The sequence below is a fragment of the Bos indicus x Bos taurus genome, chromosome 18 (genome assembly GCF_003369695.1).
Source record: "Bos indicus x Bos taurus breed Angus x Brahman F1 hybrid chromosome 18, Bos_hybrid_MaternalHap_v2.0, whole genome shotgun sequence".
Lineage (NCBI taxonomy): Eukaryota > Metazoa > Chordata > Mammalia > Artiodactyla > Bovidae > Bos > Bos indicus x Bos taurus.
The window spans coordinates 2,962,769-2,984,346 of NC_040093.1; the positions used below are offsets into that span (position 1 = coordinate 2,962,769).

Here is a 21,578-nt window from a genome sequence, read left to right on the forward strand (position 1 = left end):
GTCTCTCAGGTCTCTTGCAATGACAGGGAGATTCTTTACCACTGTGCCACCAGAGAAGCCCCCTCAGCTTTTTAATAAGAACAAACTCCTGACTTTTGAGAACATGGATTGACTTGGAGGTCATTATGCTTAGTGAAATAAGTCAGACAGGGAAAGAGAAATGCTGTATGTTTTCACTTATATGTGGAATCTAAAAATCAAAATAGTGATTTCTGTGATGGTCCAGTGACTAAGACTCTGGGTTCGCAATGCAGGGGGTCCAGGTTCAATCCCTGGTCAGAGAACTAGATCCCACAAGCTACAACTAAAAGGATACCACGTATCTCAGATCTGACACAGCCAGATAAACAAAAACAAGTATTAAGAAAATAAAAATAGATGGACAAATACAACAGAAGAGAATCAGGCTCACAGATTCAAAGAAGAAACAAGTGGTTACTAGAGGTGAGAGGGGTGGGTGTGAGGGGCAGCAGTGTATGTAGACTGGATTAAGAAATACCAACAACCATTTATAAAATAAATAAGTCACAGGGCTATAATGTCTGGCACAGGGAATATAGTCAATATTTTATAATATTTTGTACTGTGTGTAATCTATGAAAATACTGAATCACTATATGATACACCTGTAACTAATATAATATTGTGAGCCAACTATTCATAAATTTTTAAAAATTGTTACATGTTCAAGGAACTTGGCAGTGCATACATACAGAGAAAAGAAAATACTATGTAGGGAAATCCATAAATTTTAAAAAATCATGAAATTAGCATTTTCAATAAAGACATTTTTACTGTGGATATCATAGAGATGGTTGAACATTAAAGATAAAGTATAATGCTTGGAAATTTTTAAATATAGGAATGAAATAAGAAATTCTATGAAAATCATATCAAGAATGAAAACAGAAAATAATTCAGTGCCTCAAAGTCATAGCAGATTAGATATTGCAGCATACATTTTTGGTAAACTTGAAAATGTAGCCAAAGGTGGGTTGGGTCAGAGGTTGTGGTTCACATTTGTTAAACAATCTGAAGAGACAGCACTGGCATTAACATTTTCCAGGAAGCCCAATTCCTCCCTCAGCCAGGGCCCCCACACTCTGCCTTTTTTAAGGTAAGAAGAGCCTGTGTGAGTCACCTTTCCATCCTGTGGTCAGCTTGCACATGATGTTAGTTTGGGTGTCATCATAATATCCTGTGTACTCTTCAGGTCTGCAGAGCTGCTGCCTCCTGCTCATTAGGAGCAGCGCCATGCTGTCTGCCATCATCAACCTGACATGTCTTGGTGAGTCCTGGAACAGAACGAAGCCTGGTGCAAATATTGACCTGGAGCTCTGGGTCCACCCTAACAGAGAGCCCTGCCTCCATGACGGTGAGATGGACCCTGATGGTTGGGTTCATCAAGGCCGAGCAATATCCTTGCCAACGAGGCCCATAGAACAGGCTGGGGGAGTAGAAGGCCAGGTGTGACATGAGATGGATTGTCCATCATGAGTCTTTCTTTCCAGGTTTCTTCTTGATCCAGAGCATCTGGGCACAAGAGGGTGAGTCTTTCCTCCAAACCATGGTTCCATCCTCCTCAAGTAAGTCTCTCTTGTAATAAGAGGGGAGATGGCGCAGAAGATAGGGTGATGGGTCAACCATGGGAAGTCATAACCATATGAGAGTGGTCTTTTGGAAGTAGAAAATGAGAGCCCAGGGTGGCTTTGATGGTAGAGAGTCTGCTTGCATTGAGGGAGACCTGGGTTCAATCCCTGGGTCAGGAAGATCCCCTGGAGAAGGAAATGGCAAGCCACTCCCGTATTCTTGCCTGGACAATTCCATGGATACAGGAGTCTGGTGGGCTATAGCCCATGGGGTCACAAGGAGTCAGACATGACTGGTTGACTAACACTTTCAGGGAAATCTAGCCCCCAGTTCTGGCCCAGAGACCCTCCCCTAGATACTCTTCCCTCTGCTGAGCCAGGCCCTATGGGCACCTACAGGAGACTGTGATGCTCAGAGATGGGGTGACTGCAAGGGACTGGTGTTATCTGTAGACTGAGGGAAGGCAGCAGGACCAGGGACCACAGACCCTTGGAGGACAAGGTGATGACTCAAGCTCTCCAGCAGTTCCGTGGATAGGCATTGCAGAGAACTGCTGCTGCTGGCCTCTATTAGAAGAAGAGGAGAACCTATGCCCTGCCCCCTGAGATTCCAGAAGGTTCTACCACAGGCTCCATCATGTCCTGTGTTTCTCATGTGAGCTGACATCATTTCACTCACACAGGTTGTTCTTCCATTGGGTGTCTACTCCGTCTTGTTTTATAAAACAAATTTTACATTGTAAACATCCAGTAAGAATCTGTTAGTTGACATTTAAAATTCTCAGGCTTCCCGGGTAGCTCAGTGGTGAAGAACCTGCCAGCAATGCAGGAGCTGCATAAGATGTGAGTTCAATCCTGAGGTTGGAAGATCCCCTGGAGAAGGAAATGGCAGCCCACTTCAGTATTCTTGCCTGGAGAATCCCCATGCACAGAGGAGCCTGGCAGGCTACAGTCCATGGGGTCACGAGAGTCAGACATGGCTGAGCACACACACACACTCAAAATTCTCAGCAGATGTTTTTCATGTAGGGTGTCCTATACCTCTGTGGTGTGGGAATCTCCATGGAGCATGGATTCCCCTGGTTTGAAAAGGAGACTTAGAGATGTGGGAAAGGGGTGGGTCATCTGAGCCCAGTGAGAGGAAGGGGTTCCCCGTTTTCTACTGTAAACCATGCATTCTTTTCCCCCAGGTGATCACTACAAGCCCTCCCTGTAAGCCTGTCCAAGCCCTGTGATTCCTCAAGGACAGCATGTGACTCTCTGGTGTCACTCCCCCCTCAGGTTTGACAGTTTCAGGCTACACAAAAGTGACAGAACTGTTGTCCCTGAGCTCCAGGGCATCATATTCTGGAAGGACTTCATCATGGACCCCATGACCGAAGCACACGTGGGGACCTACAGATGTCATGGTCACTACAGTCATCTCCCCCTGCATGATCAAAACCCAGTGAACCCTGGAGATTGTGGTCACAGGTCAGAGAGCTCTTGTCCAGAGAGGCCACCCGTTGTACCAGTCTCCCGGACCCCAGAGATTTCTGGTGGGAGTGAGTCAGGGTCCAGTCAGAATGACAGGAAGTGCTCCAGGCATTCTAAATAAAAAGATATTTAACAGAGGAGATTGGGTTCCACAGTGGGCAGAATGATGGTGCCCCGTGATGCCCGCATCCTAAAACTGCAAATCTACGATTGCTACGTCCCATTCCAATGGAAATGTAACCACATGTGGAACTAAGGTTGGTAAGCAGGTGACCTTGAGACGAGGAGGTTTTCTTGCAGATGTTTCTGTGCTTTCGGTCTCTCCCACTCTGAGTAGTCAGCCCCTCAGTGACCCTCTGGACATGGTGATCACAGGTGAGAACGTCTAGAGCTGGCATACAGACTGGATGTACCAGGACAAGGAAGCCCCAGGTGGTGGTGTGGGAGATGAGAGAAGGGTGCTTTTCATGGAGAGACACTGACTTGGTGAGAGTTGCATGCAAGAGACAAAGAAAGAGGAGAAACTAGTACAGACCACCTGTTATGACAGAAAAGACAGGTGCAGGGGCAGAGACAGAGGAACTCAGAGATGGAGATAAAGAGTGAAGTAAGAGATACAGACAGAAAGGCAGGTAGCAGAGAGGGTGCCCTTCCACCCTGACTTTGCTCAGAGACCAGAAACAGTTTAGGAGCCTGGTTTCCATTTCAACTCTACATTCTCTTCTCTACTCAAAGAACCCAAGGATACACCATGTATCTACCCAGGACTTCATGGCCAGGTTGGTCTGTCTCAAGCTGTTTCCCCAGGAGCCCTGTGTCCTCATGCACTGGGTGATGCACAGATACTGTGTTCATTCAGATGTGGCTTCGTTCCAGGTGGTTGAGCCACACTGTGCCCCAGGACACCAAGGTCCCTGGTGACGGAGCCAAACGCCAGCTCCTGTATGTTGTGTGTTTCATGGGTTCTCATGCTGTATGCTCAGGCCCCCATGCAACTTCACACCAAACATTGTAAGATTATGGCGGTCAAAGCCCACAGAGATGGAATCAGAGAGAAAACAGAGTCAAAAAAGCAGAGGCAGAAACACAGTTGCTGTGCACACATGTAGAAAATAAGCCAGAGGGACTGGGGGCAGTGGGAGAAACATGAAAAAAATAAAGGTAAGTAGAAAAAGGGATAGAGAATTAATGAGAAAGAAAGGAGGGGACAGAGAAGCCCTAAAAATAAGAGACTTGGGAGGGTGGATGGGTGTAAAGATTGAGAAAGATGGTGATGTGCGGGTGGATAACAGAGATTACAAAAGAGACCCAGAGAGATGGAGAAGCAGAGGAAGTCATGGAAGTGGAAATAGATGATAGATAGATAGGTAAAATGGTGGATGAACATATACATAGATGATAAAATAGGTAGATAGATATATACATAGAAAGGTAGATAGATGTTGGAACGATGGATGGATATATAGATAGATGATAAGATGGGTAGATAGAATGGTGGATGGAGATATAGACAGATAATAGAATAGATAGATGAATAATGCTGAAAGATAGAGAGGAGATAGAGAATGATCACCTCAGAATAAAAGAAGACAGATCAAATCAACCAATCCAAGGAGAAGTAGAAAGAGTTAAAAAAAATACAAGAAGGAAAAACATTAGGAGGGAGGCAATTTCAGAGACATGTGGTACAATGACTCTACAGGTATATGAAATAACGAATTCAGTTATTTAGTCACACCCACCACATTTCAAGTGCTCAGTAGCGTCATGTGGCCAGGTGCCATGGTGTGGACAGAGCAGGTGTTTAAAAAGTCCCGTCATCACAGAGTATTCTACTGGACATTCCACTCCAGATCACTGAGGGCAGCAGAGAGAACACTTGCCCCAGGGAGGCTTTGTGTGTGTTGTGTTAATCCATTGATATTTGCATATTTTGTCTTTTTTGCTTCTTTTCTCCAAAGCCAAGAATTTGAGAATCTTGTGCCTTTTAAGTTATCAACTGGTGGCACAATGTGGCTTGGCTCAACCAAGCGGAGGGCTGAAGAGGATAACACCATGAGGATCCCGGTGTGAACTGAGCTGGCCAATGAAGTGAAAATCAAGCTCCACGGAGCCTTAGTTGCTCATTGAGCTCTCTGTGTGTGATGTCTCTCCTGGATTAGAGCTAAACTGGCCAAGAACTCTTTTACCAAGAAATTTTGGATCGCTTAAAGTGAAGATATTCTGGGGCTCCTGTGTTGCCTCTGTCACTGTTTCCATTTTTCCCCTAATTATCCTTTTTTTTTTTTTCTTGCCTCTAGGTTCAGGGACCAAATGACATGATCTTCATTTTTCTGAGTGTTCACAGTGTAGACATGAACTCCAGTTATTCTCAAATTACTTCTTTTGAAAAAAATAATTGAATGTTAGCATTTGATGCCTTCATTCTGCAGAATCTGAGTTCTTCAACCACACACAGAAGATGGGTTTACCTGGGTCATGGGTGTATTTCTGCTGTGTGGCACCAATGCCTGGTACACAGTAGGTGCTTTGCAATAATTTATGAATTGACCAAAGATGAGACGTAAATTCCATTTCTGGAGGGGACTGGGAAAATAAAGTTCTGAGTCCTATTTGGAACCAGACTGTCAAGGCTGACTCAGGACGAGAAATTGGGTCCCACCCTCTGGAGCAGAGGGTCAGACCAGCAGAAAGAGAAAGAGCTGAGACCTCAGGTCTGGGTTTAGATGCCTTTTGAGCCCTGCCTGGAGACATTGGAGCCAGGTCCACGGAGGGGCCGCCCCCTGCTGCGAGTCCATGGCCGAGGGAACCCCGAGGGGCGGTGGCAACCCTCCAGGGACCACATCCTGTTTGTCCTCTAGGGCCCTGTGGTCTCCTCATCTGTACAGGGTGGGGTCAGGGGCAGCTGGGCACTCAGAGCTGCAGACATGCCTTCCATCCTCTCTGAGCTTCTCTTCCTTGGCCAGATGTGCAGGGCAGGGAGGGGACTGCAGGAGGGCAAGGGACACCCACCCTGCCTCCAGCTCATGGGAACTTCAGGGCTCAGACAGCTTGAGGGGCCAGGGATCCTGATGGGGAGAGAATCAGCCCAAGCTTTCAGTGGCAAATCTCTCACTTCCATGGCTGAGTCTGGGCCAGAGACCCCTGAACCCTGCAGGTGGGTCCTCCTGGGTCTCCTGGGACCCATATCTCACTTGAGTCCCGGTAAGTTGGTAGGGGGCGAGGTGGGAGACCTGAGATTCTAGAGTGATGCTGGTGAAACCTGGAAGGGCTCCTGAGATGAGCTGGGGATTGAGGGGTGGGGAGGTCCTGGGACTCAGCCTCTGACTTCCTTCCAGGGCCTTCCAGAAACTCACCATCTGGGTTGAGACTCTTTTGGGCAGCTCAGGATGCCCATGTGAATACACCGTATTCAGAGTTGGAATGTGTGAGTGAGTACACAGACCATCAGGGAGTATGCTGCAGTTGGCATGCACTATTTGGAGAAGGAAATGGCAACGCACTCTAGTATTCTTGTCTGCAATATCCCATGAACTTTGGAGCCTGCCAGCCTACAATGCATAGGGTTGCAAAGAGTCGGACATGACTGAGTGACTTTTTTCTTTCATTTTGTTTTAAAATTTATTTATTTCACTGGTTCCATTTTTTAATCTCATAATAGATATATCTTATTGAAGTGTAGTTGACTTACAATGTTTCAGGTGCACAGCAAGGTGATTTTCAGTTATATAAACACACATACATTATTTTTCAGATTATTCTCCATTTTAGGTTATTACAAGATATTGACTATAGTTCCCATGCTGTACAGTATATCTTTGTTGTTTGTTTCATATATTTATTTTTTATTAGAAATCTAACATTGTATTTATACTTCTATTTTTAAATTTATGGTATATTCCACGTCAGTGTTATGCTACACTGAGAGTGAAAGCATGATGCCAAATCCCAACATGTCCATGATAAAAGTAAACGGAAAACAATGGCAATGTTAATTGTGGTAGGAAATATTAATTGCATTATGTTACTGGTGGGCTTTCCTGGTGACTCAGATAATAAAGAATCTGCATGCAATGCAGGAGACCTGAGTCGATCCCTTGGTTGGGAAGATCTCCTGGAGAAGGAAATGGCAACCCACCCCAGCATTCTTGCCTGGAGAACCCCTATGGACAGAGGAGTCTGGCGGGTCACAACCCATGGAATCACAAAGAGTCAGACACGACTGAGGGACTAAACTATTCTCAACGCTCTGAACTTGAAAGGTATAACACTTTCCCATTTGTATAGATATAAAAAGTGGCAGAACAGACAGAATCTTTTGTCTTGTCAGGGGCTTAAAGTGACATTATGACCAGACCTGCATGGACAGCTTTGAGAACAAAGGATTCCAGAATTAAACGATTTCTACCTTGAGGGATGTAAGTATAGCTATGGCTGATCCATGTTGATGTATGGCAGAAATTAACAATATTTTAGTTGTCCTTAAATTAAAAATAAATTAAGGGGGGAAAAAAAGCTTGCAACAGGACTTCCCTGGAGGTCCAGTGGTTGGGAAATCCCAGCAACGTGGGGGACACAAGCCAGGTCCCAGGACTGGGAAGATTCCACATGCCTCGGGGTAGTTAAGCCCATGGTCCACAAGCCCATGTGCCTAGAGTGGGTGCTTCACAACAAGAGAAGCCACGTCAATGAGAGACCCTGAACCACAGCAAAGGGCAGCCCCCTTCCCACAACTAGAGAAAACCTGTGCACAGCGACGAAGAGCCAGCACAGACATTAATTTGTTAATTAAAACACTGCAACAACCAGCCACTTCTCCTCCTCTTTTAGTATGTGTGTGTGTGTAAGTGTGAAAGTGTGAGTTAATACGTGGGTGTTTAATCTGTATTCTTCTGTCTTCTCCTTGGAATTTTATTCCCCATGGGCTAGGGTTATTACATTCAGTAAACACTGTTTGACCATCCCTCTCACTCCCCAAAAAGCCCATCTAAATCAGGTAAGATGATTCTTTGGGGCACAAGTTCACCATACATTGGTCTGCTGGCTTTCCAAATAAAGTCACTATTCCTTTCCTGAATACCTCATCACTCCGTCCCTTGACAAGCAACATGAAGTTGGAATCAGAGCACATTTATGAGACATTAGCAGAGGTGTCATTCATTTTAGCCAAAATCCATAAACATCACTCTCACAATTGATATTTGTGGTTTAAAAGAATATATGCAGATGGATATATACCTGTGGTGGATTCATTTTGATATTTGGCAAAACTAATACAATTATGTAAAGTTTAAAAATAAAATAAAATTAAAAAAAAATAAAAAATAAAAGAATATACGCAGATGGCCAACAGGCATATGAAAAGATGCTCAGCATTGCTCATTAGTAGAGAAAGGCAAATCGACACTGAAAGGAGGTACCACCTCATACTGATCAGAATGGCCATCATTAGACAGTTGATGAATACACACTGGAGAGGGTGTGGAGAAGAGGGAAACCCTCTTACACTGTTGGTGGAGTGTAAACTGGTGCAGTCACCACAGAAAACAGTATGGAAGTTCCTCAAAAAATGAAAAACAGTTTCCATATGATCCCAAAATTCCAATCCCAATCATATATCTGTAAAAAACTATACCTTGAAAAGATTCATGCACCCCTATGTTCATAGCAGCAAAACTTACGATAGCCGAGACATGGAAACAGCCTAATTGTCCATCGACAGATGAATGGATAAAGAAGATGTATATGCTTATACACACAGAGAATGGAACATCATTCAGATGTTTAAAAAATGAAATAATGTCATTTGCACCAGCATGGATGAACCTGGAGATTAACATATTAAGTGAAGAAGACAGAAAGAGAAAGACAATTTTCATGTGATATCACTCATATGTGGAATCTAAAAGGAACATATCAATGAAACAGGAACAGATTCACAAACATAGAGAACAGGCTTGTGGTTGCCAAGGAGGGAAGGACTGGAAGCTTGGGATTAGCAGAAAATCTATTTATACATAGAATGAGTAAAGCATGAGCTCCAGTTAAAATAAATAAATTTAAATTAAAAAATAAAAATAAAACTTCCCTTTAAATATGAAAAAAAAAATGAGGTCCTACACTATGGCACAGGGAATTCTTTCCAGTATCTTGCCATAAATCATAATGGAAAAGAATATAAATGTCAAGCTGAATCAATTTGCTGTACAAATGTTGTAAAGAAATTAGCCTCCAATTAAATAAATAAATTTATATTTAAAAATCGTAATAAAAATAAAAAATAATAAAATTAAAATTTTTTTAATTTTTAAAAATTTCTGGTTCATATATCTGCAATGAAAGTAAAAATGCACAAACTGAAATGACAAAGAATACAGATCAATTCTACAATATGATATTAAGCAAATAAAAGGAAATTTTAAGAAGGGTGATTGTACTGTTACTCCACTACATACATAATGATCAAGAGGAGACCAGATTTATTACTTAGGGAGCATCACTAATGTTAACGACCCCCACCGCCAGCAAAATGGTGTGGAATCACTGCCCTTACTGAGGTTCTTTCCTGTCTATGAACAACCACTGAACTGGGTGTATGTCTGCCTTGGAGTCCTGAAACAGCTGGGCCATTTTGCCCCACTTTGGAGTTGATTGATGTGGACACGCCCCTCACTCAAGCATTCTGGAGCTTAGAAGTCTCTACTTGACATATTTTGTGTTCATCTGAGTATCTAGGAAGCAAGGTGGTCCACCTTTTCAGGCAGAACAAATCCCCCTCACAAAAAACCACCACAGTCATCTTTACACACGTTATCTTTGTGTACATGTGTGGTCCTTGGATTGGAAAGGGAGGAAGAGAGAGAGACAGAGAGAGTGTTGTGTGTGCAAAGTTTCCACTCACAGTCACGAAATAATTTCATATGAGAAAGAGTCAGAGAAAGACAAATATCACATGATATCATTTATTTGTGACATCTGAAAAAATGAACTTATTTACAAAACAGACTCACAGAGAATGAACTTACAGTTACCAGGGGGGACAGTATCAGGGGGAGGTTAGACTGAAAGTTTGGAACTGACGTATACAGACAGCTGTATTAAATAGATAACCAACAAGGACCTACTGTATAAAACAGAGAGTTCTACTTAATATTCTGTAACTACCTAAGTGGGAAAAGAATTTGAGAAGCAATAGATGCATGTATATGAATAATTGAGTCACTTTGTTGTACACCTGAAACTAACACAGTTTCTTAATCACATATATTACAATGTATTTTCAAAGAGCCATATATGCATGTCTGGTCCTCTCAGAAGAATGCAGAATAAAAGTCTCTATTAATGAGTCTTTAATTGCCAACCTGCACTGAGCCTGAAATATGATGTGGGTACATGTGATTTCTCTTCTGCAGAGTTAAGGTTAATCAGATTATCATGAGCTTGGGAAAAGCATCCTGCACCACCCTGAATCACATGAATCACCATTACTACTTCCTAAAGGCAGCAAGATCTGTTCAAATCCTCTTAGGCTGATAGTGTTTCAGTTCAGTTCAGTTCAGTTCAGTCGCTCAGCTGTGTCCGAATCTTTGCAACCCCATGAATCACAGCACGCCAGGCGTCCCTGTCCATAACCAACTCCTGGAGTTCATTCAGACTCACGTCCATCGAGTCAGTGATGCGATCCAGTCATCTCATCCTCTGTCATCCCCTTATCCTCCTCCCCCCAATCCCTCCCAGCATCAGGGTCTTTTCCAATGAGTCAACTCTTCCTATGAGGTGGCCAAAGTACTGGAGTTTCAGCTTTAGCATCATTCCTTCCAAAGAAATCCCAGGGCTGATCTCCTTCAGAATGGACTGGTTGTATCTCCTTGCAATCCAAGGGACTATCAAGAGTCTTCTCCAACACCACAGTTCAAAACCATCAATTCTTCATGCTCAGCTTTCTTCACAGTCCGACTCTCACATCCATACATGACCACTGGAGAAACCATAGCCTTGACCAGATGGACATTTGTTGGCAAAATAATGGCTCTGCTTTTCAATATGCTATCTAGGTTGGTCATAACTTTCCTTCCAAGGAGTAAGCGTCTTTTAATTTCAAGGCTGCAGTCACCATCAGCAGTGATTTTGGAGCCCCCCAAAATAAAGTCTGACACTATTTCCACTGTTTCCCCACCTATTTCCCATGAAGTGATGAGACCAGATGCCATGATCTTCATTTTCTGAATGTTGAGCTTTAAGCCAACTTTTTCAGTCTCCTCTTTCACTTTCATCAGGAGGCTTTTGAGGTCCTCTTCACTTTCTGCCATAAGTGTGGTGTCATCTGCATATCTGAGGTTGATAGTGTTTAGGGAAACAATATGTGATGGTCGGGTCATGAGGCATGCTCAGTGATGTGGCTCAGGAGACTTCCATCCCTGGCGTGAGAAGAGGCTGGCCATCTTCCCATGTGACATGACCCAGGCTGACTGTACCAATAGCACTGCCTGCCTTCCACATCCTGTGACTCTGTCAGCTTTGCTCAGTTCTGCCTCCTGTCTCACAGAAGCAGAGCCATGTGCCCCAGACTCCTCAGCCTCCTGAGTCTCGGAGAGTCTGGAAAGACACAGTCAGAGAGGGTTATGGTGGAAATCGGGGGTCCTCGCACCACTGATGAGGTTCCCTGGATGAGGGTGCAAGGAACGTGGGATCCATCAGGATAATCCATCTCTGACAGGGTTTTCGTTCTAGGATTCTGTGAGAGTCTGAGGACCTGGGCAGCTGTGGGTGAGTCCTCCCCATCCCTTACTTCTCTGTTGAGCAGAGCAGTTGGGGCAGATGCAGAGGACACTGGGGGACTGGGGTGAGACCCCTGTCAGTACAGTGATAGCCACGTGCCCTTTGGATCCCAGGTCTCTTTTGACCCTGATACTCATCTTCACTCTCCCCAGAGGTTAGCCCAAGTCTGAGCTCTGGACCTGAAGGGACAGTGTGAAGTCTGTCAGCTGGGAGCTGGGCCCCCGAGTGCCATTTCAATCATGAGAGGGGAGCAAGAGCCTGCACCCCACAGACCCCTCTCCTACAAGGTGGTTCATGGCCTCTCCAACCAGCCCTTAACAACAGGATCTGCAGGAGCACCCACTAAAGCTGACCCCAAGGAAGTGTCTGGCCATCAGGCAGGGCCATTTGGACCTTGTCACAGATTTGATGTAGGTTAGCTAACAAAGGAACAAGGTTCAAGGTTTACTTCCTTCTTTTCAGGCAAGGGGCTTTTTCACTGCTTAGTTGTGTTAGCATTAGTCGCTCTGTCAAGTCCGACTGTTTGCAATCCCATGGACTGTAGCTCACCAGGCTTCTCTATCCATGGGATTCTCCAGGCAAGAATGCAGGAGTGGGTTGCCATTTCCTTGACCAGGAGATCTTGCCAACTCAGAGACTGAACCCTGCTCTCCTGCATTGCAGGAAGATTCTTTACCATTTGAGCTACAACAAATGCAACAGGGAAGTCCTTTCCCTTCTTGTCCATGCATCAATTTTTTTGTGATATTTTCTTTTGCCTGCATCACGAAGCTTGCAGGATCTTAGTTCCCTGGTCAGGGATTCAACTTGGGCCCTTGGCAGAGAAAGTGCTGAGTCCTAACCACTGGACCACCAGGGAATCTCCAGTGTTTTTTGTTTTGGGCTTCTCAACATTTTGTCAACCCAAGGAGTGATTCTTCTCCTGAGAAGAATCACTTCCAAGAATCATATTCTTAGAATATAAAATCTAAGAAATCTTAGAAAATAAAATCTAAGCATGATGTCCGTCCTGGGTTGACTGTGTCTCTGTCTGTCCCCAAGCACTATGTGTCCCTGAGCATCAGGGTGATGCACTTTAGGGGAGGAGAGTTGGAAGAATTGAAGGGGAAGCACCCACGAGGGCAGTGGGGAGAGGGGATCATTCCTATTTTTCTCTCAAAGCCTATGTCTCCTTCTCTCCTAGGTGAATATGAGAAGCCCTCTTTGTCAGCCTGACCATGCCCCGTGGTTCCCTTAGGACAGACTGTGACTCTTCAGTGTCACTCCGGTTCTCCATTTGTGATATTCAGACTGCTCAAAAGAGATGGGACCATTTTGCCCAAGCTCCAGGGATATCATTTCAACACCTTCACCACTGGCCCAGTGACCAGAATACATGCCGGGTCCTACACATGTCTCTCTCTGTGGGGTCCAATGTCAGTGACCCCCTGCAGATTATGGTCACAGGTAGGAGGGATCCAGCCCAGCTTGGGACACCTGTGCCTGCAGGCAATCCTACCCTAGGTCCAAGTGCCAGTGCAGCCAAAGACATCTTTAGGATTCCCAGCCAGAACCGAACCAAGGAAAGAGAACCAAGTCTGAGAGTTTAAACTCAGGGTGTTGAATAGAGGGATGTGTTGCCCTGGCTCAAGAAAGAGGAGCCTCCCTAGGCATTAGTTAGACAGGATGCTGCCACTGCCTGTCAACTCGGAGGCTGAGGGGGGACCCTGATCCAGTACCTGCCACCCAGTAGGGAGCTGTAATCCCATATGAAGGAGCTGAGGTCCCAGTTAGACCAAGTCAGCCCAGGAATGTTTCCAGAGGTGTGAAGTGGGGGTCACAGGTGGGGAAATGTTCCCTTTTTTCTCCACCTCCTTCCCAATATCCTGATAATCATCACCCACTTTCTAGGAGACGAGTGTGAAAGGAGCCAAGGTACGTATTACAACTGGTATATATTCTACCAGAGAAGCAGACCCACCCCAGCCTCCCACCATGCATATTAGAAATGGAATGAAGTTAAGAGCACTGCAACCCACTCCAGTATTCTCAACTGGAGAATCCCATGGACAGAGGAGCACTGTGGACTACAGTCCATGGAGCCCCACAGAGTTTGACCCAACTGAAGTGACTGAGTATGTATGCATGAAGCTGAGAGCAGATCGAACAGCTAAAAAGCTTAGAATAAACACAGAGAAGGCCTGAGGTCTTGAGCAAAGAGAAACAGAAAAGCATGAGCCAGAGCCTGAGAACAAGGCTAAAGAGAATGCAACAGAACAGATAGGAAGGGTAATTGGCTTTGCTGCTTCATGGGGAGGTGTTGCACACCTTCAGATGTCAGGGGAAGCACTGAGGTGGGGTGACTCACTGAAGCTCACAAGCTCTTTGCTACTAGGTGTGTTCACAAAACCCTCCATCTCAGCCCACCCAGGCCCCCTCGTGCATGTGGGAGAGAATGTGACCCTCCACTGTCACTCATCGATGCTGACTGACAAATTTATCCTGCACAAAAAAAGGATTTTTTTTTCCTAGAGACATGCAGAGATGCTCACTGGTGGGCATGCCCCAGCTGACATCTTCATTGGCCCCATGACTTTGGTGAGAGTGGGCACCTACAGATGCTACAGCTCTCTCAGCTGCTCCCCCTATGAGTGGTCAGCTCCCAGCGACCCTGTGGACATCATCATCACAGGTGAGTGTGGCCAGACAAGTCCCTTCTGTTCTCTGTGACACAGATGGTCAGGTGTTCAGTCCAGCATCAGTCCCGAGAGAGAATGACAGGTGTGCAGAGACACTCACAAACCTGGGAGAGGGAACAAACCAGAGACAGATGTGAACAAGGAAGGGAAAAGAGAACAGAGTGCCTGCCATGTGCTAAGGAGAAGACACAGCCAGTGAGAGACTGAAGGAGCAAGAACCAGAAAGAACGACCAATGGAGGAAAATGTACCAGAGCAGGGAACCGGGCAATTTCCCCCTCGGGCAGCCAACGATGGTTGGTTAAGGGGTTGGCTTCCTGCTTTCATGTCAGAGCTCCCTTCCTCTCTCAGCAGCACACTGTGCTACCAGATGCCCTTGCAGTCTGGCCCCTGGGTGATCGAGATGGAGGTCGACACCCTGAAGTTGCTCAGCCTCTTGGTTTAACGCGTCCTTCTGCACAAAGAGGCGGGGGTGGTCCCTCCAACCCTCCCATTAAGGAGTCCCTTCCAGCCCCTGGGGGTGGGCAGGGCAGCGCTGAACACACCCTCAAGAAAGAAGCAGTCAAAGATCGAATGAGATTCTGGCAATTTCCACTCCATAATCTCTTCTTCTGGGTCAATGCCATGTTTACTGATGGTCCCCAGCAGTAGTTAGTAGTTTCCGTTTATTTCAAGAGAACCACACATCTGGTTGATTTATAAAATTTATTTTATCTTATTTATGTTTGTTGAAGTCTAGTTGATTTCAGATGTTGTTAATTCCTGTTATACAACAGAGTGATTCAGTTATTCATATACATATATTCTTTCTTTAAAAAAGGATATTAAATGACAATCCATTTTATAAAAATTATTTATTTTTTAAAAGGATTTTAAATAACACTCCATTTTTATTTATTCTTTTGGAATTTCTTTTTTTAATATAAATTTATTTATTTTAATTAGAGGTTAATTACTTTACAATATTGTATTGGTTTTGCCATACATCAACATGAATCCGCCACAGGTATACACCTGTTCCCCATCCCAAACCCCTCTCCCTGCTCCCTCCCCGTACGATCCCTCTGGGTCGTCCCAGTGCACCAGCCCCAAGCAACCAGTATCATGCATTGAAATTGGACTGGCGATTCGTTTCATATATGATATTATACATGTTTCAATGCATTCTCCAAAATCATCCCACCCTCTCCCTCTCCCACAGAGTCCAAAAGACTGTTCTATACATCAGTGTCTCTTTTGCTGTCTCGTATACAGGGTTATCGTTACCATTTTTCTAAATTCCATAGATATGCATTAGTATACTGTATTGGTGTTTTTCTTTCTGGCTTACTTCACTCTGTATAATAGGTTCCAGTTTCATCCACCTCATTAGAACTGATTCAAATGTATTCTTTTTAATGGCTGAGTAATACTCCATTGTGTATATGTACCACAGCTTTCTTATCCATTCATCTGCTGATGGGCATCTAGGTTGCTTCCATGTCCTGGCTATTATAAACAGTGCTGCGATGAACACTGGGGTACACGTGTCTCTTTCAATTTCAGTCTCCTCGGTGTGTATGCCCAGCAGTGGGATTGCTGGGTCATAAGGCAGTTCTATTTCCAGTTTTTTTAAGGAATCTCCACACTGTTCTCCATAGTGGCTGTACTAGTTTGCATTCCCACCAACAGTGAAAGAGGGTTCCCTTTTCTCCACACCCTCTCCAGCATTTATTGCTTGTAGACTTTTGGATCACAGCCATTCTGACTGGCATGAAATGGTACCTCATAGTGGTTTTGATTTGCATTTCTCTGATAATGAGTGATGTTGAGCATCTTCTCATGTGTTTGTTAGCCATCTGTATGTCTTCTTTGGAGAAATGTCTATTTAGTTCTTTGGCCCATTTTTTGATTGGGTCGTTTATTTTTCTGGAGTTGAGCTGTAGGAGTTGCTTGTATATTTTTGAGATTAGTTGTTTGTCAGTTGCCTCATTTTCTATTATTTTCTCCCATTCTGAACAATACGCTGCTGAACAACCAACAATTCACAGAAGAGATCAGAAAGGAAATCAAAATATGCATAGAAACGAAAGAAAATGAAAACACAACAACCCAAAACCTGTGGGACACTGTAAAAGCAGTGCTAAGGGGAAAGTTCATAGCAATACAGGCACACCTCAAGAAACAAGAAAAAAGTTTAATAAATAACCTAACTCTACACCTAAAGCAACTAGAAATAGAAGAAATGAGGGACCATAGGGTTACTAGAAAGAAAGAAATCTTATAAATTAGGGCAGAAATAAATGCAAAAGAGACCATAGCAAAAATCAACAAAGCCAAAAGCTTGTTCTTTGAAAGGATAAATAAAAATCACAAACCATTAGCCAGACTCATGAAGAAACAAAGGGAGAAAAATCAAATCAATAAAATTAGAAACGAAAATGGAGAGATCACAACAGACAACACAGAAATACAAAGGATCATAAGAGACTACTATCAGCAATTATATGCCAATAAAATGGACAACGTGGAAGAAATGGACAAATTCTTAGAAAATACAACTTTCCAAAACTGAACCAGCAAGAAATAGAAAATCTTAACAGACCCATCACACGTGCAGAAATTGAAACAGTAATTAGAAATCTTCCAGCAAACAAAGCCCAGGTCCAGACGGCTTCACAGGTGAATTCTACCAAAAATTTAAAGAAGAGCTAACACCTATCCTACTCAAACTCTTCCAGAAAATTGCTGACGAAGGTCAACTTCCAAACTCATTCTGTGAGGCCACCATCACCCTAATACCAAAACCTGACAAAGATGCCACAAAAAAATAAAACTATAGGCCAATATCACTGATGAACATATGATCCTCTGCATAGAAAACCCTAAAGACTCCACCAGAAAATTCCTAGAGCTAATCAGTGAATATAGTAAAGTTGCAGGATATAAAATCAACACACAGAAATCCCTTGCATTCCTATACACTAATAATGAGAAAATAGAAGGAGAAATTAAGGAAACAATTCCATTCACCATTGCAAAGAAAAGAATAAAATACTTAGGAATATATCTACCTAAGGAAACTAAAGACCTATATATAGAAAACTATAAAACACTGGTGAAAGAAATCAAATAGGACACTAATAAATGGAGAAATATACCATGTTCATGGATCGGAAGAATCAATATACTGAAAATGAATTTAGTACCCAAAGCAATCTATAGGTTCAATACAATCCCTATCAAGCTACCAACGGTATTTTTCACAGAGCTAGGACACTCCATTTTTAAAGCTATTTCTGAACTTTTCCCTGTGCTGGCTACCCCTTAATGTGGGGCTTTCTCTCCTCGAAGTGGGCGGGCTTCTCATTGCAGTGCTGCTCTTGTGGCACACTTCTGGCTTAGTCCTATACTTAGGACTAGAGTTACTTTATGCTCTAAGATAAAGGTCTCCTCCTTCCAGGTCTGTCCAAGAAACCCTCTCTCTCAGCCCAGGAGGGCCCCGAGGTGAGGTCAGAAGAGAACGTGAACTTGGTCTGCAGCTCTGAGAGCGCTTTTGACCAGTTCCATCTGCTCAGGGAGGGGCAGAACCTTGGGCGCCCGCTCGCTGGACAGCGGAGCCCCCACAGAGCACTCCAGTCAGAGTTCCCTCTGGGACCCCAGACCACAGCGGGGTCTACAGGTGCTATAGCTCTTTCAGTCACTCTCCCTACTCGTGGTCAGACTCCAGCGACCCACTGTTCCTGTCCATCACAGGTGAGGAACCTCTTCCTGGCCCGTGCGTTGTTGTTCCTGTTCAGACACTATGTTGTGTCCAACTCTTTGCCACCCTGTGGACTGCAGCACGACAGACTCCTCTGTCCTTCACTACCTCCTCCACATGGATCACAGCCTTGTAGTGGTGAAGGGGCTTTCATACCTCAGTGAAGCTATGAGCCAGTCATGCAGGGCAACCCAAGCCTGACGGATCATAGTGAGGAGTCCTTACAAAACGTGGTCCCCTGAAGGAGGAAATGGCAACCCATTCCAGTATTCTTGCCTGGAGAACCCATGAAGAGTCCCATGCTTTACAATACACTAAATCACATTGAGGTGGCAAAAAGGCCGTTTGGCTTTTCCCATAATATCTTACTGTGTCACTGAGCTCTATCTCAAGGTCTCCGTGCTGGCATCAGGGGCCCTTAGGAATTCTGGAGAAATGGAGGCAATGAGAACCAGAGAGGAACACAGATCGTATATGGCATCTCAACCCTCTTTCACCTCCTGTATGGATGCTCCACATCAGAGTCCTGTCTATCCAGGCAAATAAAGAAAAAGTTCAGGGTAGATCCAGGAGGAGGAGAGGCTGGGCTCATTCGGGAGGATCAGAGATTGCATCGGCCCCTTGCTCTTACTGTTTTCCCAGTAGCACCTCTGACATACAGGTGATTTTCCAATTAAGGAGCATAGATACTCATTCCTGGTGCAGAGAGGATGTCTCTTGCTTACAGCTGTCTTTCATCACCAGGCATATCCTTCACGCCTCCTTCCACCATCTCTTTTCTGGGATGGAGGGTCTACTCAATGCAATCACTGTGAGGGACCAGAAGCTCTTCCCTCCCCCATCAGTGCTTGAGGGATGACAGAGTCAAAGAAAGGCAGGAGGCCAACCTTCCAGAAACAAGAGTCCTCCTATGGTGGTGTGAGGAAGGCTACTGTTCACCCCTTCTGGCTTTTTTCCCCCTAGAATCCACTACAAGAACTTGCCCATCAACTATGGATCCAGACACCACAGAAGGTAAGCAAGACGGTCTCCTATCTCAGCAAATTTCTGAGATGACAGAGAATCCCTGTGTGAGTGTTCATTCTACCACCTCCCAGTTCTGTGACTTTGGGTTCCTCAACATCCCTGTCATGTCAGCATTTGAGATCATGGTCTATTTTAGAACCAGAGAGGGCATTGAGTTTCTCAATCTCTGGGACTGGCAATTTCTAAATTGAACACAGTGAGACAGAGTGACTTGACCCCATGCTTAAGGGAGATGCTTACCTTCCCTCCACCAGTATCTTTGGGGAAGGACTGGGGGGACAAGAGGAGAATTTTAGGGAGCACCATCAATATGTGCTATTCCTCTGCTAGCGTTTTATGAACTAAACATTCAGAAATAGAAGTGTCGTGTCTTCTTGAGGATTCCGTTCCAGGTATATGTGGATGGAGGGGGAAATATATGCAGGATTAAAGCAGTCCCCATTCATGCAAAAACACCATGCCTTGTCATATGGGGCAGCAGAGAAAAACTGCATCGGTGCCTGGAGGACCTGGTTTCAGACCTCTGCTGGTCTTGCATGGCCTACTTACTTTATCCACTGCTAACATGTCTCCTTGATGCTTTGGTACGTCCTGGGAAGTGGAGACTATACTGATCAGGTTGAGAGCTGCTGACACACTTTGACACAAGGATACAATAACTCCTGTGTGTAGGGGCAGGGTGTATGCAATGAATAACCAGACCTTTTCCCCCTGACTTGTTGGCAGAAGCACAGCTTCCTCAAGGCCACTCCAGCCAGCTGCACCTTCTCCTTAGGCTCTCCGTAGCCTTCATCTATACCAGCATCTTCCTCGCTGTTCTTGTCTGTCACTGGTTACCCATAAACTAAGTATGAAGAGCCAAACTGTCACTGGTGGTCTACGCAAAATTGTAAGTTTGAAGGAGGGAAGCACAGTGTCATCTGACCCAGGGGGAGGTGGACTCATAGCAGAGAATGGCGTTTTCACTTCCTGTAGGTTAAAAACTGATTTCCATTGTTGTAGTCCGTGAATGAATATCTTCCAGAGACCCATGGGACCCTGTTCTTTTTATGAAACTATGTGTTAATTTATTCTTAGCTGCATCAGCTCTCTGCTGCAGCTTGGGGGATCCTCACTGTGGTGCTGGGGTGTAGTTCAAGGCTCCAGAGCTCGCGGGCTCAGCAGTAGCAGCATTGAAGATAGTTGCTTCAAGGCATGTGGGATCTCAGTTCTCCCACCAAAGACAGAACCCACGCTCCCTGAAATGGAAGGTTGACCCTTAATCCCTAGGCCACCAGGGACATTCCAAGCCCTGTTCTTCCTTTCAACCACAGCCATCTGTTCTTCTCCCTTGTATGAATTTGGGAATCTACTGATAAGCATTAGAGGATGGTCCATAATAGAAGATGTAGGATGGGCTCCATGGGTCTCCACACATTCCTCAGAGAGAGAGAGAGTCCATCAGTGCTGGGATTATATATGGAATGGTTTTTTTTTTTTTTTTTTTAATTTAGTGGAGTAGACAGACTTAGCAACCTGGGGCACACCCCTGCTTTTTTGGGCTTTGATGTCCCCACCAAAGATATGGAGGTCTAAAAGAATTGCCCCCACCCCAAGAGCCTTGACTCTCTTCCATTCTCAGATGCTGCCATCACAGAAGGAGAGCCCAAAGATGACAGAATAGTGAATGGTGAGGTGAGTCCTCCTAGGCCACCCTTGCCATAGCCTGAGCCCCTCCAATGCCCAATGCCGCCCCTTCAAAGATCACATTTCATTCCATCATTCACATCTCCTTCCTCTCAGGACCCATCAGCAGAGGATGTGATATTTGTCCACTTGAACTACAGGACCCTCTCTGAGAAATTGTTCACTCCCACTCCCCTGAACCATATGCACCTCTTTGCCGAGACCAGTATCTATGAGGAATTCGATGTAAATCAAGACCATGCTGACCCTGACCTGGCCCCATCCTTTGAGCACACAGAGTGTTATAAATTGAAGAGCTACATCTCTTTTTAGAGGGGTTCCTCCGTGGGCACTCCTTCTCCTCCTCCAAAGCAGCCCGGCAGCTCTGCAGTAAACAGTGCATTCCAAGAATTATAGGATCATCTTCAAAAATCCCACCAAATCTTAGTAATCCCCTGGCTATTCTACTACTCTATTTTAACTATGTAACCTTTTGGGAGAAGGTATTCTAATCAATTGCACATACTGGGTAGGTTACCATGATCATCCTACTTTTTTGAAAATTCCAGTAAAGCATAAAATTTGCAAGTTGATTCTTCAAATTATTCAGTTTAAAATAAAAGAA

General features: G+C 44.6%; 1 pseudogene; it reads left to right on the forward strand.

The window, feature by feature from the left end:
- Positions 1-1,254: 1,254 nt before the first annotated feature.
- LOC113875804 lies at positions 1,255-21,313 on the forward strand (annotated as a pseudogene).
- The last annotated feature ends 265 nt before the right edge of the window (positions 21,314-21,578 follow it).